The sequence below is a fragment of the Bemisia tabaci genome, chromosome 1, assembly GCF_918797505.1.
Source record: "Bemisia tabaci chromosome 1, PGI_BMITA_v3".
In the NCBI taxonomy this organism is placed as follows: Eukaryota; Metazoa; Arthropoda; class Insecta; order Hemiptera; family Aleyrodidae; genus Bemisia; species Bemisia tabaci.
The window spans coordinates 24847356-24869494 of NC_092793.1; the positions used below are offsets into that span (position 1 = coordinate 24847356).

General features: G+C 42.1%; 1 protein-coding gene across 3 annotated transcripts in view; it reads right to left on the reverse strand.

Moving 5' to 3' along the window:
* The window catches only part of LOC109041181 (uncharacterized), a 58158-nt gene extending 36873 nt beyond the window's left edge, over nt 1-21285 (reverse strand). For all 3 annotated transcript variants that reach the window (XM_019057417.2, XM_019057416.2, XM_072298466.1), the window contains exon 1: nt 20724-21285. The gene's annotated coding sequence lies outside the window, so the exon portion shown is untranslated. The remainder of the gene's footprint in view (nt 1-20723) is intronic.
* Between the last annotated feature and the right edge of the window lie 854 nt (nt 21286-22139).

Sequence of the window (22139 nt, forward strand, 5' to 3'; positions counted from 1 at the left end):
TGGAAATAATCGCCGATTAGAATCAGTCATTCTAAAAAAGACATAAACGCCAGAAATTTTAACCTGAGAAAAACGATATGCACAACCTTTCATCGATCCATCAGAGCGCTGAAATATTGAAGCGATGAATCACTATTGAATCACATTATTATATGTAATTTACGATTTATACGGGCGATTATTACAGTTTCTAATGTTTTCCTCGACTTTTCATTTCTGTTGCTTAAGTCATTTTAGAATGAACGATTCAATTATTGCCCTTAGATATACTCTGGTTTCGCGCCGATAATTGGTAATACTCTCGCCTACATAGGTACTCCGCTATCAGAGTGCTACAACTGACGAGACCCGTCCATCTCTAAAGAAGTAAGATAGTTGGAAGTGCCTTCAATTTTTTAATATGCAACACGCACATCCGTAGAACACGAATAGTTGCATCAGGCGCCACAGTCAACTCAGATTTAGTCTTCTTGCCTATTAGCAGGACACTTTTTTCTTTCCATATATGTTTGGTCTTCACAAGGACTGATTCATAAGTATGGGTATGAAACTTCACGAAATAAGTATATTTTAGAGACCTAACTTGAAAAATCTAGGCGATGCAAATATTGTATGAAGCAGAATTTAAGTGCGGAGATCATCGCTGTTTTTTCGCCCTAAAATAATAATTGATGATCGACTTTTTGGCATAAAAACTTTGTTAAGCGAATTTTTGAGAGTGAGATTATGTTTGCCGAACGAATCGCTTAACACTTCCGCCACCAATCGCCATTGAGCAAATCTGGGCGTTGACTTTTAAATGTAGCTTTTAGAAGCGAGCCCTGTAAAATAAATTGGCTCTCCCCTCAAATTGGGCACTGTTTTGCTGCTTTGCTAAGGAAAAACACCGTATGAGCCATCAGGTGTTGCCAAATTTCCTTTAATAAGAGACGAATTTCCTGGTGAATATATGAATACTTTGGATTCAATTACTTCCAATTTTTTGATAATTTTGTTCGCAATTTCTCCTAAAGTTCCTGAAAATAACAAAGGGAAAATATTCATATTTTCCTGCAAAAATACACATTTTATGGGAGGAAATTTGGCGACTCTCGAATGTTCATACGGTGTTTTTCCTTAGCATGGCAGTCTGGGTAGGTCTTAGGTCACTACCGTACTGCCGTTCTGAGGAAAAACGCTGCATGAGTCTTAAGACGTTGCCAAATTTCCTCTGAGGAAATATTAATTTTTGAGGAAAGTTATGAATATTTTCCCCTGAAATTTTCAGACTTTATACACAAATTTCTCTAAAAAACTGGAAGAGAATTATTCACAAATTTTCCTGGAAATTCGTGATTTGTCAAAGGAAATTTGGCAACGCCTGACGGCTCATACGGCGTTCTTCCTTAACACGGCAGTGTGGGTGTCATTTTCCAGGTAGATTGTGGGTGTTGGCACTCCGCAGGCTGCAAGTGCACACGCGGCACACGTGCCGTGGTCTCGTGATTGGTGCTCCGAAGAGGGCACGAGCATCGATTCTGGCAATCACCAGAAACACGGCGCTCCGCCACCACCGCCGCGTGCGCTAATCGTTAAGAGGCAGGAGGTCAAATAAATAAAATAGAACGAGCGAGTGTCGAGTGCTGAGTGCCGAGTGCGTAATCCGTGCCCATGTACACAAAGCCGCGCCACAGTAAATCTGCAAATAGCACCCGCTTCACCCGTTCTGCCTCGCCGCTCGAAAATAGCTCATCTGCATAGAGGTCCTGTGGAGGTTGTGCGATTCTACCCGGCCCGGAGGATTATGAGTGCGCTATGCCGCGAGCGAGAACCTGACGAGTAAAACATCCGGGCTAACGTTGCGTTCCTGAGGAAGTTACGCGATTGTATCTGGCTCGAGGGACCATGAGTGCGTTATGCCGCGAGCGGGAATCTGACGAGTAAAACGTCCGAGCTAACGCTGCGTTCTTGGTGCAGTTACGCGATTTTATCCGCCCGAGGGACCATGAGTGCGTTATGCCCTAAGTGAGAGCCTCGAGAACCTGCCGAGTGAAATATCCGAGCTAACGTTGCGTTCCTGAGGAAGTTACGCGATTGTATCCGACCCGAGGGACCATGGAACAAAAACCAAGGCTCTGCATGGAGTGTCTATTGTGGGTACTCGATTTTCTTCGGCCCGAAGGACCGCGAATCTGCTACGGTTAAACTGTGGATGTGTTTGTGGTTTCTATGAGAGAGTTATGTGATTCTATCCGACCCAGGTAGCCATAAGTGAGCTGCGGCATGGTGAAGGAATATCACGAATCTAAAGTGTTTTTATTAAGGATGCTAGAGTCTCCTTGGGTCAAAGAACCGTGAACTTGTTTCTGGCGTGTTAGTTAGAAGCCACGAATATGCTTGTTATCTCCATACTTACGTATTTATATTTTAAGATGTTATCTACAAATCGTAAAAACCTATCTGAGTTAATCACACCTAAAAATTCAGCTTTCAACCTCCCTAAACTGCCAAAATAGAATCGAAGCTTGTTACTACCGAACAAGGATAAAACTTTCAACGTTATTTTAGAGGCCGTCTATTAGTTACGTAACGCACCTTTTCGGCGTTTTGGACCACCCTCCCCCTAAGACGCTTTTGTGCCGTGGGACTCTATTCTTAAACACGTAAAACAAAATGGCGTAAGGCTCTCCTTGACCCCCCTCCCCCTAGAGCGTTACGGAAATTAGGAATGGCCCCTCATCGTGACATTATCCTTTTATGATAACCTTTGACCGGCATTTTTCAAACTATCAAAAACTGGTCCAGTACCATCGGAATTACACTTAGGTACTATACAAAAAAAAAAAAAAAAAAAAAAAAAAAAAAAAAATCACAACTCTGACGTGAGATTCCTCCCTATAGATCGCACCATATCACATTCGCCGTTAAAGGTGTCGAATGTCAGTCAACAGTGTATAATCAAAGTGGTGGCAACATCGCAGCAGGGGGTAATCATCGCCAGGAGCGTGGGTTTAAAGAGCGACTGCGACACAATCCATGCAATGTTCCGAAACACAACAAGGTGGGACGAAGGGCCACGGCCGAAGGGTGGTAGCCGCGTCCCGTCATGGCCCACCCCTCGCTCTGCAGCCGCCGAGAAAGGGGGATGCGCCAGAAGCTCCGCCGAACCTCGTTCCGGGCAAAAATCACGGACTTACTTACGCTTCCGTTTCAGAAATGCGTGGTTTTATTCGGCCCGAGGGACTGTATTCAGCAAAAATCGCGTATCTTCACTGGAATGCTTTTAATACTACCCTATTATGTCCTGCTCGAGGGACCATAAATCGCATATCTATGTTGGGATCCGATGGGCGCCATACGTGATTTCACCCGGCCCGAGGGACCATAAACCGTAAACGTTTTTAGAAAGACCGCACATCTATGTTGAGATTTCATTCGAAGTACGCGGTTATGTCCAGCCCGAGGGACTAAAAATCACACATCTACGCTGAAATCTTTGAGAAACTGTAGGTGGTTCTATTCTCCATCTGGCCAGAAGGATCGATGACTATCCACAAGGCGAACTGCACTTTCCACTCTGAGATCCGAGATTTTATTCTGGCGTTCTAAGGGAAAACGCCGTGTGACCAATTGAGAGTTGCAAAATTTCCTTCAATAAAATGTATATATTTGAGAAAAGTTGTGAGTATTTTTCCTTGAAATTTTCAGATACTTTAAATCAAATTGCGAAAAAAATTATACGGAAAATTGGAAGAAAAATATTCACAAATTTTTCTGAAAATAAGCAATTTTTCAAAGGAAATTAGGCAACGCCTGGGGGCTCTTACGGCATTTTACCTTGGCACGACAGCATTGGCGTTAAGGGGTTCTTCATCTAGTCAGGGTCTCTGGGATTGATGACCGTTAATTTGATGCTCGGTAGTGCGACTCGGAGCTGGCGAGGGGTGCGTGGCGCGGGGCGCAGGGCGCAGGGAGGGGTGAAACGGGGAGGAACGTGATTTATTTCATTGCAACGACGTCTGTTATTGTCGGTGGATGCTGGTGCCAAGTCCTCGATGCAGCGCGGGACCAACCGGCTGGGCGGCTGTTACCCCAACTTCGGACCCGGAGCAAAATGGAGTTGATTACCGTCTCCGAGCCGGCGTTAAAGTCAACCGGCCAATTGCAGCCTGGAGTCCCTCTGTTGCTCCAGGCAACTGTTCTCCATGCGTTCTCCCCTCCCGGAGAGTCGGCCATACCCCACGTAGCCTTCAGCTGGGGCGAATTCGGGGAGTCTAAATTTTGTTCTCCTCTGATGTAAAGGCCTGGTTACATTTTTATGTGAGCCGCAAAAAGCACGGAAATAATATGTAGGCGATAGAGTTCGCTTTAGAATTTAGTTATTAGTTATGCTCTTATATCAGAGAACTGACGATTGAGCATTTGCTCCGTAGGCATTATTTTTACTATGTTCATATTAAGTCTCACGACTATTTTCCACCAAAAGAGTAGGCTAAGAATAGTGATAAACAAATTGTTTTTGTTCACACCGAAAAAAAAATGAAGTTTATGTCACATTCAGGATGTAAAAAAAGCGTGCGATAACGAATAAAATACTGAATTACCCTCAACAGCAGTTACTTTAGCAAATACCAACATGTAAAAATAACTGCTGTGGTAGGTAATGTAGCATTTTCTAAGTTCTCGCGTTTTTTTACACATAGAATGTAAAATCAACTCTCCTTTTTTTTCGGTGCAAATTACATAATTTTCTTTTTTGCAGCAGGTATGCCATTTTCAGCCACAAATTCAGTGCTTACAGTCGTTAAGACATGTTCGTTGAACGATTGAATGTGTTAATTCCAATTCTTAGGCTACTTCTATTGATATTTGGTCCATACTCTATTGAATCAAATTTTCGCCGAAAAATCATCACAAGTTTCCCAGAAAATTCGGGCTTTTCAAAAAAAATAAATTGACAACGTCCTCAGATTTATACGTGTGCCCTCTAAGCACAGTATCATATAGACAAATTGACTAAAAAGTAAAAATGTGATCATAATTTTGTAATTTCTTGTTTGCCGTCAGAGTTAACGAGAAAACGCACCAAAATGAAACTTCCAGAAAAGTTTATCATGCAGTTGTTGGAATTTTTTTAGTAAAGCAAGGAGGTAGACATTGCAGAGCCTCAACGCTAAACTTTGCGATATATCTCCTCACTTGATTCTGCTGAATTCGGGTCATGTGTTGTGGTCAGGCAATGGTTCGTAAAAACAGAGTTCATCTTTAAGAAAATGTCTAGTTTTTTTTAGAGTGACACATTTCGCCCCCTATCGCAACTCGCGAGGATTTGAAAAACATGTCAAGCCTGGAAACCGATTTTCCACGGAATGGTTCTGGAGGTGTGAGAACTCGAGACCACTTACCACTGGCCGACCGCAGTTCAGGACAGGTGCGTTCCATGGATACCTCGAATGGATACTTATTATACATCCCATTTCAATCACCTTACGCTTTGCCGAATTCACTATTAACTGGACCTCAGCTTTGCCAAATCTCCTAGAGATATTTTATTATTCAGGTCTCCGGGCAAGCGACAGTCTGTGGAGGTATACCTGAGGCAAGAATTCGGGTCGGACATTTTCGGAGATTCCTTTGCAGAATGAGACAGGTAAAACCATGAAAGTTAGTAACGCCAAGGAATGAAAATGTGAAAAACTTTACAAATATAAATGAAATGCTTCAAGTGAGTTAATTTACACGTAGAATAATTTGAACGGTCGTTAAAGACTTAAATTTTAAATGCATTCCAATTTGAAACTGTCGTCCCTCTGACGCAAAGGCGTATCTCGGGTTCAGAATGAGCCCCCGAAAGCATGGACTCATAAGTAAAAGAGAGCTCACATGGAAATGGAGATACGCCCCAGTGGCGTGGCGTGAATTGCGATATATCGATTGTTATGCCATTTAAACCTATGAAAAAAGATCGATTATCAGGGTGTTCGCAGCGAACACCTTAGTAATCGATTCTTTACCATAGTTTCAAATGGCGAGATATCGATAATCGATTATTCACGCCACGCCACTGATACGCCCTTACGTTAGAGTCGTGACGAAAATAATGATCCTAGCACTGAGTCCTGATAATGCCCTCTGCAGTTGTTCCTTTTTTTGCAAAAACACATTTGATAGCGAAGAATCGTGGGATTCTACAAAGATTTTTGGCGATATTTTTTTTACGAATTTTTGCCCCTCTAGTTTATTATTTTAACTCCATGGAGAAGACTTCCAGCCCTCCAAAATACAGCCTAGGAGACGCCCTATATGGGTTCGCTTTGAGTACAGTCGAGAATACTGCTATCCTCAGTAAAATCGCCGTAACTCCATTCTAGATTTTTTGCAGCTTTTTACCGAAAAATGGTTCATTACCAAAAAACCGACGACCATTCATCCTTTTTAGTCCTAAAATAACTGTGGCATACTACTGAGAATTCAAAATTTACAAAATGGAGCATCTTTGTGATTAGATTTTCTCGTAAGAGAACAGCATCGGCGGAAGAAAAATGCAAAGTGTTGATTGGAGTTTCGGCGTTTTTGCTGTGGACGGCAGTGGCGTGGCGTGAATAATCGATTATCGATATCTCGCCATTTGAAACTATGGTAAAGAATCGATTACTAAGGTGCTCGCTGCGAACACCCTGATAATCGATCTTTTTTCATAGGTTTAAATGGCATGACAATCGATATATCGCAATTCACGCTACGCCACTGGTGGACGGCAGAATATGTTTGCGTCAGACAAAAAAAAACCGAGGCAAATGTCTATTTTTTTTTTCTTTTTTTGTGGAATACGCAGGAATATATAAGAACTTGGGGTTTTTTTTCTGGAAAAATTTCACGCAATTACGAGGTCCGTCCTCAGTGTTCTCGAGGGAAATTCAAAAATATATCAGCAATCGGGCATCGATGCGAGCGTTGCTACGTGCCGATCGCGTCCCAACTTTTTCGTAGTTTCCCGCACACCTGGGGCTGGATTTTCAAAAAAACGGAGAGGTGAAAGGGTCGTTCGGACCGCGCACGTTCCCAGCGTTGCCGGTGGGACCCGGCGGTGCTCACCGGTTTGCGGTGTGATTCGGGGCTCAGCGGGTGATTTGGCAGTGGTTGTGCCGTGCGTGCGCGGCTCAAAGGCGCATGCGCATTGTCACACCGTCAACTCATTCAAAGGCGACGCTCACGCACTTCGCACAACGGAGCGATCAACCAAGTCGCCATGATTCCGGACCTCCACGAAGAGATTCCTCGCCAGAGTCGAGAAATTGGACGTCGTTAGTGGTGGGATTCTCTCCAAATGGGAAGATTTGAAAAATAAACAAGAAGAAACATCCAACATGAATATGTTGGAAAAGCGTGCCGAAGAACTGAAATCTAGTGTGTGCACTATTTCCATTTCAACGAGATGTGTATAAATTAGTACTCTCTGCAAATTGGGGAGGAATTATTGATTTGATACCGTTGAATGTAAATACATTTTATTGAATAAAGAAAGTAACATAATTATATTGGATGAACAAAGAAAATAACATCATAAATCATTTAACTGAATTGGTTCATTCAGAATTTCAAATTAAAGTTTGGAAATTGTTCAGTTTGTTGCGTCATGTTGGAGATTGCTCAGTTTGCAGCAGCAGAGTATGGAGTTTACTCTGTTTAATGAGTCAAACTTTGTCTTTTCTCTTTTCTTCGATTGATTTGTATTAAAATGAGACTTTAAGGTATCTTTTCTGGAAATAAAAAAAAAAAAACGTGACACCAAAAAAAAAAAAAAAAAAAAAAAAAAAAAAAAAAAAAAAAAAAAAAAATGCAACTTACACTCAGAGAATCAACAAGGGAACCTAACCTCCAAAACTCTGCCTTCCAATTGGTCGAATTGGAGATTGCTCACTTCGCTGCAGTTGTAACTATGGAGATGCAGCCAACTTGGGTTTAACCGCTTTTGAAAAGACGCTGATTCGCTAAATAGTTATGGCGGCATTTAAACTTCTAATTTAAATCCTCCGAGCGTAGAAAAGCTTATTTGACGTACCTATGAAAGAAAATAATACGGTTTCCACGGGAAAATGTTCTCAAGGGTTTCCAGTAACAGGATAATTCGGTTTCTCGATGAATGACCTTCAGGGCTTGACACTATAACGGTTCAAAAACGGAAGAACGGATCCGACGGAAAAAAAATTCGGACCGCCCCTTGAAAAGCATTGGTCGATCGGTGTGCTGTACTACAGTACATCCGAGTGATTTCAAAAAGCGAGCCCTATAGGCACGCTTAAAAACACAGAAAGACTGAAGTCGATTAAAATAAAAAAAAAATGTGTCACTCTCAGGCACCAGGGTCTAAAATGAAGCAGAAAGTCATAGAGAATTGACACGGAAAAAAAGAACCTGGGGTTGTTGGATGATGTGGACACTTCCAATTGGAGGATTTGCACACACAAATTTTATATTGCTTCTTCTGAGAGAGCTCAATGGGCTGAGTTCGCAGTATTTTTCATAATTTTTTTCTATTGTGGGAAACGGTAAAAAATAGGTTTAAAAGTGAGGAAATGCGCAGCATTGTAACGTCATCTTGCGGCATTCCCCATTTAAGCACATGCATTTTAGCAGATTAAGTTCTTTCGTCTTATCTCCTCCAATAATTGTTTAATTTAAAAACCAAGACAATCCTTGTGCTCCATTCTCTTAGTAATTTCATTTTAAATATGAAATTTACAAAATTTCAGACACCCGCAAACGCACCCAAGCGCGGGAAAGTGCGTTTGCTGATTGGCTGAACTCGTACTCAGGCATAGCCTTACTATGTCAACTCGACTACCCATCGGCTTTCACTTGGTTGGACTCCGCAGTTAGCTTTTTCTCCCTTAGAAGTTATTTTTTTGTAGTTTAATTGAACATTTTGGTTATTCCTCGAAATTTCCAGTACGGACGCCAATATCAGAGCTCTGCAAAAATGCCTTGCCATGGATCTAATTTGCATACAGCCCTTTTTCGGAGTCAATGTAAAGGCCAATTGCACAGGGGGACATTGAGTAAAGGCTGCTGCTGTAAACTTTTAGCACAAGGGCGTTTGTCGCATGGCCCTCTTTTCCAGCGAGGCGTCAGGGTAAACAGCCGGCGGCTATTTTCACGAGTTGATAGGCGCCGAGCAAACAAATCACTCTGTGCCTCACTCCCTTTTCTCCTCTCCCTTCCACACGCCGGTCCCTCCAGAGCCTGATTCGGCCGACCATCCGTCAAGGATCGGTGCGAATCTCGTTGGGTCCGAGGGATTATCCCTTCGTCCATTCTATTTCACCCGCAGAGGGCAGCGAGGTAATTGATCAGCCTCCTTAAAACGTCGCTTCTCTGGCCTAAGGGCGTATCTCCATTTCCGTATGAGCCGCGGAAAGCGTAGAATCATATGGGAAACAAGGCTCACGTGGAGATCGAGGTACGCCCTTACGTCAGAGAAGCGACGAAAAGACCGCCGTAGTCATGTTGTCATGTTTCGATGACAAATTTCAAGGCTTCAAAACTTGCTATACAAAGATCTAAAGAATATAAAAAAAAGGTAAAATTCTAGATGCTGGTTTTCCGTCAATTATCCTCTCTTCACCTGATACTCTCTTCGGCTGATACCAGGTTGCCGAAGAAGGTGTTGGAGTGGGTCCCCCCAGGGTAGGCGACGGAGAGGGCGTCCAGCCAAACGGTGGGTAGGGGGCATTCGTGAAGAGATGGAGAGATGCCAGCTTCCGGAGGATCTCTACCATGACAGATTCCTGTGGCGAGTAGGCGTCGCAGAGCGCCCTAGCTCGCCGTAAAAGCGGCTTATACATACATACATGTCCACTCTTCAAAAATAAATATAAAAAAAAGAAGAAGGAAAAGAAAGCATAATAAAACGGAGTCTGCCAGCAGGGGCGTAGCTAGGAAATTTTTCGGGGGGGGGGGGCATGGGGCCATCTCTCGTGGTGAAGAGAGCGGGGGGTGGGTGAGGAATGGAGGATCCCGTTTTTCTGGGGGGGGAGCACGAGATTTCTGGGGGGCCAGCCCACGCCCCCCCCCCCCAGGACCCCCTAGCTACGCCTATGTCTGCCAGTAGCTTTTTAATTGTTTTTTAACTTATTGTATTTAGCGAATAATATATACTTCCTCAGTTTCGGGCAAGAGGACTGCGGATACAAGTTATTATATACTGAGCTTATTCAAGCCGAATCAATTGGAACCTATCGGTTTAGTAACGTAATCTTCACCGTTCCACGTCAAAATTCCTGACCGGGCGTTTGGTAAATTTAGACTGTCTCAGATTTCGAGCAATCGTAAAATCTGAGAGTGATACCACTATTCGACCACGAGGGAGCTCGGGTTGCCTACACTGGAAATTGGAGGAGAACTGAGAGTGAGGTAAAGTCTCCGCTAATCACGTCACACTCTTTGAATTACTCCTCCTGCTTTCTTCCTTGAGTAATCGTGACATCTAGGAATGGTACCACTATTCGGCCACGTGGGAGCTCATGTTCCATAGGTTTATAACTGAGGGCGAACTGACAGAAGGCTGAATTCAGATCTACAACGTTTTCAAGGTTTTCCTTGATTCTTACAGAAATTCCCTGACAATTCTCGATTTTTCAGATTTCTAAAATTCTACATACCCTGGTATTCTAGTCAAAATGTCTATCGGTTGATGATTTTGAAAACTTAGCCAGGATATCTTCCGGGGGGCATCTATACCCACAGACAGCCTCCTTTCCCGGTAAGCTCGACCGACCAAATACTTGATCAGTATGCTGCAGTGCTAAGGTTAAAACGCCCTAGGACCTTCAGACTTTGCCTTATTTCTTCCAATAAAAACTGCATTTACTGGAAAAATTGTTAATATTTTCTTCCAATTTCTCTGACAATTTGGTTCGCAACACAAGCTATAATATCTGAAAATGTCAAGGAAATACATGCATAACTTTCCTTAGAAACACGTGATATATTCGAGGAAATTTGGCAACTCTCAAATGTTCATGCGACGTTTTTCCTTAGCACGGCGGTATTGAGCACCGGACGTTTCGCTCAGTATTTCAGTATTCGGCCCGCGGCTGATTATTGAAATTGATAGACAAGCATAGACAAAGAAAAAAAAGGATTTGGGGGATTCTATTGGTGGAAGCGGGTGTTGCAACGGAAAAGGACGTACGTAATGACTAACTACGGTACCCACGAGAGACCCGATAGTTAGTCGATCATTCACCCCCTTAGTCTATAGAACCACCGATTTCAACCAATAGGATCGCTCCATACTCCCATGTCTTCTTGTCTATAGCTTTGTCTTTCAATTCAATAATCGCCTGCAGGTGTCTCGTACCAGTGGCGAGGCGTGAATGATGGATTGTATAGATATTGCCCCATTTTAAGCTGCGGTAAAGAATCGATTATTCAGGTGTTCGTTGCGAACACCGTCTTCGATCTTTTTCCATGAGCTCTCATGGCAGATCAATCGATATATCGCAAGCACGCCACGCCTTTGTCTCGAACAATCAAATTTCCAGACCAAATTCGAGAGTGCACTTTAGTCGTAAGAACCGTGTGTGCATTTCATAGGACCGAACTTCTCTCCTGGGTCCAATGCGGAAGAGCTCCTCACAGCGTAGCTCGCGCTTGAACACGGGGCAATGAACGAAGCACGACTCACTACCGGCGTAAGCGCGATTTGTAAGGGAGAGTGGGAGGGGGAGGGGGGTTGTCTGGTGGCAGGGGTCGAACTGCGGCTGCCGCGCGCTTCTCCGACTGAAATGCGAGACGCCGACCCGCGGAGCACGGACAGGGTTGCGCTCGCGATTCCAAGTTGCAGGAGGATAATTGCCACGCCACGCAAAGGGAAAAACCTCACCAGGAAGTAAGCGATTCGCTCGTTTTAAAATCGCATTTGGATGGCTGAAGCTTGTTAAAGTTGTAGAGAAAAACGCGTTATCAAGGCCAAAAAAACATCAAAAAAAGCCTAGGACGTTTTGGGGTGGTTTCAACGCCCTCCTCGACCGGGAAACAAAAATATGTGAAAAATTATAAAAATCAAAATACCTAGTCCCCTATTTAGTGATAACAAAAAGTGAGGTTATCCGCAATGAAATTACCTCGAAACCCACCAGGCACTATATCGACGGTGAAACTACCAAACCACGTATCTCGGTTTGCGACGTCGCAGACTTCCTGTCATACTTTATTTTTTAAATGAAAAACTACTTAACATCCAGTCTTGAAAATTTCTGTGATTTTTCCTCTTTGTGTGGAGAAAATTCCGTGAAAATTTCAAGGAATGATATTGATTTGGTCTACTTCAAAATAATAAAATGTGAGCGTAGATTTTTAAACACCGCAAACGAGATACGTGATTTGGTAGTTTCACCGTCGTTATTTTGTTGTTTTGTAGCATTAGTCACCCGTTTTTCTTGTGTTTATTAGTCAAATTATTCGAGCTATATTCGTGTATTGTTATAGAGAAATTGGGAAGTCTGGTAAAATGAGTCTAGGAATTCAAATTTTTCAGTACATCAAATAAAATGGTTGGGGCTGAAAAAAAGTATCGATTCTCAGTGTTCTATACTGAACGCGTTCTGTACACTCGGTCTCGAGCCGAAATGTTCAAGAATTACATGCGTTACTTTAGGGGAGAGGGTGGATTTAAGCTCGGCTCATGACATTTCACGAAGGGGAGCCGAGTTAGGACCAGGTCCCTCTTAAGGTAATGAACTGTTTATGAAGCAACTATACGAATACGGCTTTGAATCACAGTGTAAACCGCGTGAGGCCTCCGTAAGAAAAAGAAGTGTTACACTGAAAAAAAAATCTCGGTGTATTTACTAAGAAAAGGGTAAAATTACCAAGAATTCAGGGTTCTATTTGATCCCAGTTTTTTCTTGGTAAAATTACCATTTATGAAATTGGTAATTTTACCGAGAAATCTCGGTAAAATTATTGACTTTCCACGATAATTTTACTGGACCTTGGTAAAAACAGCCAATATTTTTTATCGACTGTGGTAGAATTACCGAGATAAAATGGCAAAGTTACCGGGAATTGATTACCAATAAAAGTGGTATTCTTACCTGAAAAAAACGGTAAAAATACCGGTTTTTAGGTAAGCTTACCAGTCTGTCTTGGTAAAATTACCGATAATTAGTAAAAAAGTGAGATGGTAAAGTTACCAACGGACCTTGGTAAAAACGCTGAGAATTTTTGTTCAGTGTGTTACAGATCCAGCTGTCATTGCATTGCTCTTGATCTTGGTTCTGACCACTGCGCGGCAGCGAGAAACCCTTGAAGCTCTCGTGGGCGCAGGTCATGAGACGCGACATGACGTCACGCGCCGCAGCTTGACGTGACGTGACGCTGGGACGGGGTGGAAAAGGTGGATACGACGGATACAAGGGTTGAAAGGGATGGGGAGAGCCCTGGTGAGTTACGTGTTTCAGCATCGCGCGGGTTTCATATGACTGATTTTTGACCCACAGCCGAAACTATGCATCTAAGGGTTGATGGAACACGGATCACTTAATCATGTTTCGAACATTATGTCAATGTAAGTCTCCAAGCGAAAAAACCTTAGGGGCCGTCTTTAAAATACGTCACCCATTTCCCCCGACTTTTTGAGCACCCCCTTCCTCCCCTTTTGTCACCCACATGTCACTCACCTCCAGACTCCCTTCCTCCCCCTAAAAATTCCGTCATTCCAAGCGTACCCCCTTCTTTTTGCGTGGGAGTGAGGTTGAAGCAGACCCTTTCTGCAGGTGTATCACACATGAATTCGTGTGTTGAAATGACTCAAAAATGACGTTGAGCACATTGGAAAAGTCTGAAATCCACTCCTTTTCTCACTGTGATTGGATGAAGTCACTTTTGCTTGGCGACCCTTTGTCGTCTACCTTAAATTTCACACCCCCTGACCGTCCCTCCTCCTGGATGGGTGACGTAATTCATGGACAATCCCTTCGTATATATGAAACACCAACGTTTTTAGTCATGGCAACCAAAATTTACTGTACACGGCAAGATCACAGCTTTCTTTTGCGGTTTCCAGTTACTGAGATAAAAATATACGTTGTGTCAAGAGACCGATGAATAACGCCGAGGTAATTTTTAATCGGACTAAATTTTGCAAGGAAATACATATGGATTTAGGGAAAAAAGGGTGACATTATGCGAGGAGGAGAGTTTGTCGGAAAAAAAGTCTGTTCCTGATAAACCTCTTTAAGGGGTGGGTCATTTTGGGGCCTGAAGTGGACAAGTTTTGGATTTTCAAGGGTCAATGTCACGAGAAATTTTCCGTATACTTTTCAATTTTGATGCAATCAAATTGCAATTCTATCGGAAATTCCGACTTACACGATCGTGATTCCCCCCGGGGGAGCTGAAGGGTGGTGGGGGGGGGGGGTGGTTCGGGGCCATGAATTTAGTCCCGTGGTAAGCATTTGCTTTTTTAAGGACAGGTATTTTCCTTGGAGCAACCACTAACAGCTAAGGGAAGCACTTTCCCTGTACATAAAATCCCGTTTTTTCTGATATAGTGATCCCCCCCCCCTTTTTTTTTTCTTTTTTTCAAGTCTCGGTCGTTAGTTTAATAATATCTCTTCTCTCATATCGTGGTGTAGGTCCTGGAGTCATATACCCAAACAAAGCGACACAAAGAGAGTCGAGAGTGTCTTGCAGGCTTTAACGAGTCGATCAAGATACGTATGCTGTCTCCGTTCCGCAAGATAATAAAATAAAAAGCCGCTAGTTTACTTAAACAGAATGGGAGGAGGCTGGAAGAGTAAAAGGGGAAATAATAATATACCATCCACAACGGGTTTTGAACTTCTGTCTCGGTTTGTACTCGGGAAAAACTACACGAAAAAGATGACTATGTATGCGCAACGCTCATGAAGAGCGCATAAAAGGTGCTATGCTAAGCTCTCTATGAGAACCGGTGGATTTTCTTCTTTTTTTCTTCTTTTTTATTGAGCTGGCACGCGGATCTGAATCTTTTTCTTGTCTCGGCATCCAGACAGCGTTGCCGTGCAGGATAACATCCTATCCAGTGGTGAGGCGTGAATGATCACTATCGACATTTCCCCATTTAAACCCATGTAAAAAATCTATTATTTAGGTGTTCGTTGCAAACAACCTGTTTATCGATCCTTTTCCACGGGTTTAAATGGCAGATCAATCGATACATCGCAAGCTCGCCACGCCACCGATATCATCGATCAATCAAATTGATTTAAGGTCTCTTGAACTACTGATTTTGAATGAATAATTTCCCGTCAGGAAAAAAAAAAATTCATCCATAAAACTCACATTGAAAATCTAATCCCGTTTCGAAATTCTGCGGCTAGAATATGGCGGAAAGTTCGATGACTTTCGAATTTCAGTCACCGATATGAAGGCGAGAGTTTCGATTTGGGCCATTTAGATACAATAATTAAATAGAGGCTTTTTCAAATATATCAGACTCATATTTACTTATTTATTTTATTTATTAAATCACTAAATGTTATATAATATTGACAGATGGTTTAGTAATCTTGGTGTTTCTCATAATTTTTGAAGCAACTGTTGAACATATTGAGTTACAAAATGAATCTGAACAAAACTTGTTTCAAGATATACTTGGCAGGGAAGTTGATGTTAATAACTCTATTCTCAAAATCGCAACATACTCGTAAGTTCAGATATTTTCTTATCCATCCGATTGAAAAAGATCTTAAAACGTTGAGTTTGATTCTCTTAAAATCATTAAACTATTACTTATTGAAATGATCTTAAGACTGTGAATTTGATTCCCTCAGGTCACTTGACTGTAACTTATCTTCCTCCTTCATTACATGCTTTAATCAAAGCAGGTCCTCTCTTTTTTTACTCCTAGCTTATGTTTATTTTTAGAAAAGCTGAGTCAAGACGACCATAAGCAAAACATTAAATTCTACTTTTTTATTGTGCTGGGATCAAAATGACTACCTGCTATACAAGTTTAACATGTTTTTTATTTGAAAAACGGGATATTTTCTGAAGACGAATGCCACATTTCTGGTAGACGAAGTGAAGTTAAACATAATAACATCAGATAAAATATAAAAGGCTATATTGGCTGATTTTGAGGAGAAGTATCAATTTCAAGAGAGTTTTGCCATGTCAATCCCTTTACGACAGAAGAAGTGTACAATTTTCTGACTGATCAGGGAGGTTCAGGCATTTATGGATCACTCAGTGCTCAAAAAAATCAACAAGATGGCGACACAGTTTTTACCATGTAATTTCCAACCTCTGAAATGGACTACATTTTGCAATTCGGAACTAAAATTAGTTTAGGCTTAGTTAAGATAAAATATCGTGCGTACCCTTTTTTCCCCTATGTTCATTATTGTTCTTACGGATGAGCCAGAAATTGTAGTTCCCGATTGCAAGTTAAAGTCCAATAATGATCTTTTAACAAAATTTGACGAATATTTTGGCCCGGAATAATTATTTTCCGGTGGGTACCGTTCATTCTTCCGTTTTCAAAAGTAAAAATTCCTGACGTTCAGGTTTGTTTACTTGAACATATTAATAGATCGTATTCGATACATCAAACGGGTGAGGTTGTATCGATATCGATTGGTTCAAAACATAAACATAGCTTCAAAAGTCAATTGAGTAATCTGACGGAGCGGGTTTTTTGTGATGGATTTTTCATTTTCATAAGTACTAATTGGCTAAGAGAAGTGAAATTGCTACGAAGTTTCTCATTTTTGAGCTTTTCTGACAAATATCCTAAAATTTTGGTTTGAGGTTATGTTCTATTGTTTTGAACCAAACGATACAACGAACCACTATCAAATACGATCCAATCGATCCATAGGTACCTACTCCGATTTGAGCTGCACCCTCGCTGTAAAATCGACCTGAATTAAAGGATCAAAAAGTGGCAACACAGGAAGATATCCCCTGAATAAGCGCGTTGCGCGGTAGCCGACTTGCGCTCGGCCGCGATTCGAAAATAATTTATCGCCGATTTAAGATTTTCCAATGATTTTTCAGGAGAGTGACCTGAGCTTTGCCGCACGAGGAAACCAGTAAATCGTGGATTTAGGCGCGAGGCGCGAGACACCTGGTCTTGACGCTCGACGCTCGGCTCGCCACCGCACAGTGGACCGAGTTAAGCAGAGAGGTCGGACGTGAGTTTTTTTTGACTAAAACTGTAAATTTTGATGTTTAATTTGTCCTATTTTAAATTCAAGAGGTTTCTCTGCATGTAAATATCACGAGGAAACCAATGGAACCACTTTTAAAACCTCAAAGTTTTGATCCATAACGGAGTCATGCAGTGCTGCCATCTCCCGGGATTAATTCCGAAAATCGGAACTTTTCGGATGATTGGAACTTTTTCCGGAATCTTCTGAATCCCCGGGATCATTAGCTATTTTCGGAGTTTCCTCGAAATTTGCAGTTTTTCGCCAGTTTGACCATTTATTTGATCAAATTTAGGGACTTTTTGATCAAATTGACGATCTTTGGAACTAAATCCGGGCGTCTCTCGGAATTTTTCTCGGAGCTTTGACATATCGGAATATCTTTCCGGCAATCGGAATTATTTTGGAATCTTTTGATAAAATAAAATGGCAGCACTGGAGTTATAAACGTTTGAATTTTCCAAGTTTTGTTCGATCTCCCCTATTGAATCGACTTACTGTGCGCCGTAGAGGATGGAGTAGATGATACGAGTTTCCCCGAGTTTTGAGGCTGCCGCGACTGTACGCCTTTGGTTGTGCATAATTTATGGAGCCCGGCGCGCTGCTCTCTTGCGCGGGACCGACTGAGACGGCTCGTTTTATTTTTATTCACCATGGCGTTGTTCATTACAGTTCACGTTGGAGCTTCGAAAGTTCACTACTAAACTGTTCAAAATATGATATTCTATATTTCCGCATATTGCCGTTTTCCTCACGAAAGAACGCAACTCCATTCCAATGTTGCCTAATTCCGGCTCACAAACTGCATATTAACCAGGAGGATCTTGGCGTATAATAAACTTGGGTAATTTGGGTCATATCGGAAAATGGCTTGTTGAAGTTTTCTCAAAATTTGATTATCTACAACTTTATTCCTTCCAACTTTTTCTATTAAAGGTCAATTAAGGGGGTCACGGCTGGAAAAGCGCGAGAAAACGTGATTTTCGGGCCATTTCAAACTTTCGCGGGCGCTGGTGGCTTAAATTTAAGTCCTAATGTAAAACTTGTTGCTTTCAAATTTGTCAGAAATTTACTTGGCTCCCACTTTCCGAAAAACTAATTTTCCGTTCCGACGAATAGTAGGCTATTGATTGCGTAAAAACGTGATTTTCGGTAGTTTTCCGGCTTTTCCGGAAAAAAAATGTCCTAAAATCAATGTTTTCTACAGGAATCTCTCAGGAATGGCATTTTTATCAAGTTGATCACAGCATCAAGAACCGTATTTTTTATAAATACTCTTCAAAGGTATTTCAAAGAATGGCTCTCGAGCAATTTAATTTATATTGGTGCAAATCTAGGGCTAATCTTCTGCCTTGCTAAGTAAAAAACGCCGTATGAACCCTCAGACGTTGCCAAATTTCCTCTGATAACACAAAAACTTCACAATTTTCTTTGTAAACTTATGATATTCCTCTTCCAATTTTTCAAATAAGTTTGTTCGTAATTTCGCCTAAAGTTCCAGAAAATTTCAAGGAAAAATATTCATAAATTTTCTCAGAAATAAATATTTTAACAAAGGAAATTTGGCAACTCTCGAATGTACTTACGGCGTTCCTCCTCGGCACGGCATAGTACTATCCGCCAACGACGACGCCGAGCAATCCTCGGAACACTAAGGAATTACTTTCAAAACTGTGATTCATAACACAAACTGCAAACTTAATATACTCCAGTTTCATTTGGAATTTGCTGGCAATACATGTACTGAACTGTGGTGAAAACTCCTCTTAAGAGGGGAAACAGTGCCTCAATTCTCAGTTTGACGCACTAAATTCCTTTTCTCTGTGGATAACCAAATGTAAGTCGCACTTTTTTCTATACGAGCGTTTAAGTCTCCACTAAATCGATTATTGAACTCTATCGCTTGCTTTCTAGAATGTGCCCAAAGTCTATACATGTGTATCTTACAGTGTTATCTATCGATCATTATTGTTCGATTAAGTATCGATTTAGGTTGAATAATAATCCCTTAGAAACAACGAGACTATGGTTTTAACACTCGATTCACCACCCATTCATGTTACTGACTAATTCTAAAACTGCAAACGCAATTGGAAAAACAGATGTAAGTAAAAATAAGGATTTATTTAAATAGTATAATTTACACATTGTAATTAATGCGCCTGTGTTATTCATATTAATACTTCAAACTTTACCTCGCGTTCAACTTTTCGGGCTATAGCATGAGTTTGCGTATCTTCATTTAGCTAAGTTCATGTACTCTTTTTTTACAGATGCGTATAGTGGGAGGTGGTCTGGAGATTTTTGAGGATTGGATATACAATTTCCTTTTTTCCCTAGATTTAGAAACTCAAATCTAAATTCGCTGTTTGTAAACTGCTGAAGGGGATAGTCATCGACGAAATCAAGTAGTTTTGCCGAAGATGAATAACAGCTCTGATATTCCTAAACGCAATATCACAGGGAAAGGCGAATGTTCATCTCAAAAAGTTAGTGTAAAAGTGCATGTGTTTGCTAAGGATGGGTAACGATTACAAGGCAATGATTTGAATTTAGGTACATTAGCTAATTCGAAAAATTGAGTGAGTGCTGAAAGAGAGTCGGCTCTGAATTCCATTAAAATTAACCATGAGGCTCATGTAAACCTTTGTAAAATCGGTAAGGTACCATTGAGCATGATATAAAATTGAATAATGGTATAGTTTCGAGGTTTTGATGGATACGAGATCTGTCTCGATGTGCGAAGAGTAAATCCAATGCAATTTCAGTTCAATTACTAACGCGCTCAAGAGCTCCCCTTGACGGTGAGATTAAGTATCCTGGTCGAGGTGCAGGTTTACAAAATAAGGTATTGAGTAAAGAGGGCGGGGATCAAATGGAATTATACCTCCAATACCTCCCTACAAAGGCAAACTATGGGCCAGAAAAAATGTGAGCTGCATGCAGTATCGGATTATTTAAACGCAAACTCAAACAATTACTGAAATGAGCCGCCAAAATCTAATCGCCAATGGATTTTAACGTATTTCATTAGTTGGTTCTTTGCAACGTCATATACCGTGGTGTTAAGAGTGCGAAAAGGATTCACGCCTTTGTTTGCCATCTAGATATGTTATTTAAGATTTTTTTTCATACAACGTTTAGTTTGAACTCTACGAAGATTGATACTAAGGATCGAGGGGAATCACGATGACAACTGTGCTCATAAGGTAAATGTGTTTTCTTAGAGGGTACCTTATGGTAGAAAATTAAAATTGAAGTATCGCCAAACAGTAAATTGTCGTTGGGTCAGTCATTATTCCGTTACAATACGCTAATTTATATGCTGGAAACAGGAAAGAGATGGAAAAGATGAGTCCCTCAAAGTTATCACACAATTTGCGGAGCGTAAATAGTGAGTGGGAATCGATGACGGATTGAGCTCTCGCACATCGTAAGCATAAAACGGAGCGGCTGACTTAAGCCACTTAAAGAGCTAATCACGGAGTGATGTACAAGAGGTGGAGAGGCAAAGGCCAAGGGCATCGGCTGTCGGCGACTCACCTGGTTTTGAGTTTAGTGGTGTCGGACGTCCGGATGGGAATCAGGCAGATAAAAAGGATTCACTGATTAGCACGCGTAAAATTCTTAAAAGGCACATAGCGACACTTTTCAATGAGTTTGCATTGTTGATATTAACACTGGAACGGAGGCAGTGGCACACATGGCGGATTAGGCGGCGCGCGTCTCCCTCGCACCGCCGAGCACGGAAGAGGCCGTCTCCCTCGCACGCACTAACACTCGCGTAAGCCTTAATACTCGTCGAGATAAAACAAGACTTAAGCCTGTTACAGGAGCAGCTTATGCTTAAGAGAAAACCGTATTAAATAAGGTTGCCGAGTGGAGCAAAGAGCACCCCTGTCCCTGTCCCTGCAGCCGATTGATCGCGTCTTGGCAGGGTCGGAGCTCTCCTCCTTCACGCATTTGCGGCGCTGCCCGGGCAAAAAACCCCAAGACGCGTGGCGAGGGGGGCCGGAGAGACGGAGAGAAAAAACCGGGGCAACACGCGAAAAAAACCGGGGGAAAAAGAGAAAAACTCAGAGGAGCGGAGTGCGTCCGGATAACATGTTTTCTGAATGGTCGGGGCAGGGAGCGCGACGCAGCGCCGGTTCCCCCTCCCCGAAGGAGCGCCCCTGTCATGCGCGCCCACGTGACCCGGGGCCCCGACCAACCACGGCCTCCGGCCACGCCCCCTCGCCGGACCCGGCCGAAGCCTCCCGAGTCGATCGGCTATTGATTTTCCTTTTCACTTGACTCCGCGCTTCATCATTTTCATCCGCACTCCCGGCGCCCCTCGAGTGACGTAGCCGTGAGAGCTGCGGAGGGGGGCTCAAGCACCCCCTATTCGACATGAAATTGCATTTTCCCGGTGAAAAGGTATGAAGCAGAAGAGAACACGAGAGGAGAAAGAGGAAAAATAGGAAAATTACGAAGGAGAAGCATTACACTGAGAAGTGTATACTCAAGTAGGAGATAGGAAAAAAGAACGGAATAGGTAGGAGAAACAGAGGAGAAAGAGGATGGAAAAAAGAACAAAAACGAAGAGGAGACGAGAGAGAGTATGAAAAGGAAGAGAGAGAGAGAGTATGGAAAAGAAGAAAGAGAGAGAGTATGGAAAGGAAGGGGGAGAGAAAGGAGGATAAGGAAGGGGGGAGGAAGGAGGATAAGGAAGGAAATGAGAAAAAGAAGGAGGAAGGGAAGGAAGAAAGAGGTAGAATGAAAAAATGAGGGAAAAGATTAAGAGAACGAGCATGGAAAATAGAGTATAAAAGCGAATAGAGGGAGAAGGAGTCGAAGCAGAAGAAAGATCAGCGGAAAAAGCAGAGAAGAGAATGAGGAAAAGAGAAATTTGAAAGAAGATAATAAGAGTAATGAGGCAGGAAAGAAGGGAAAAAGATAGGAACTTAAGAGAAGGAGCAG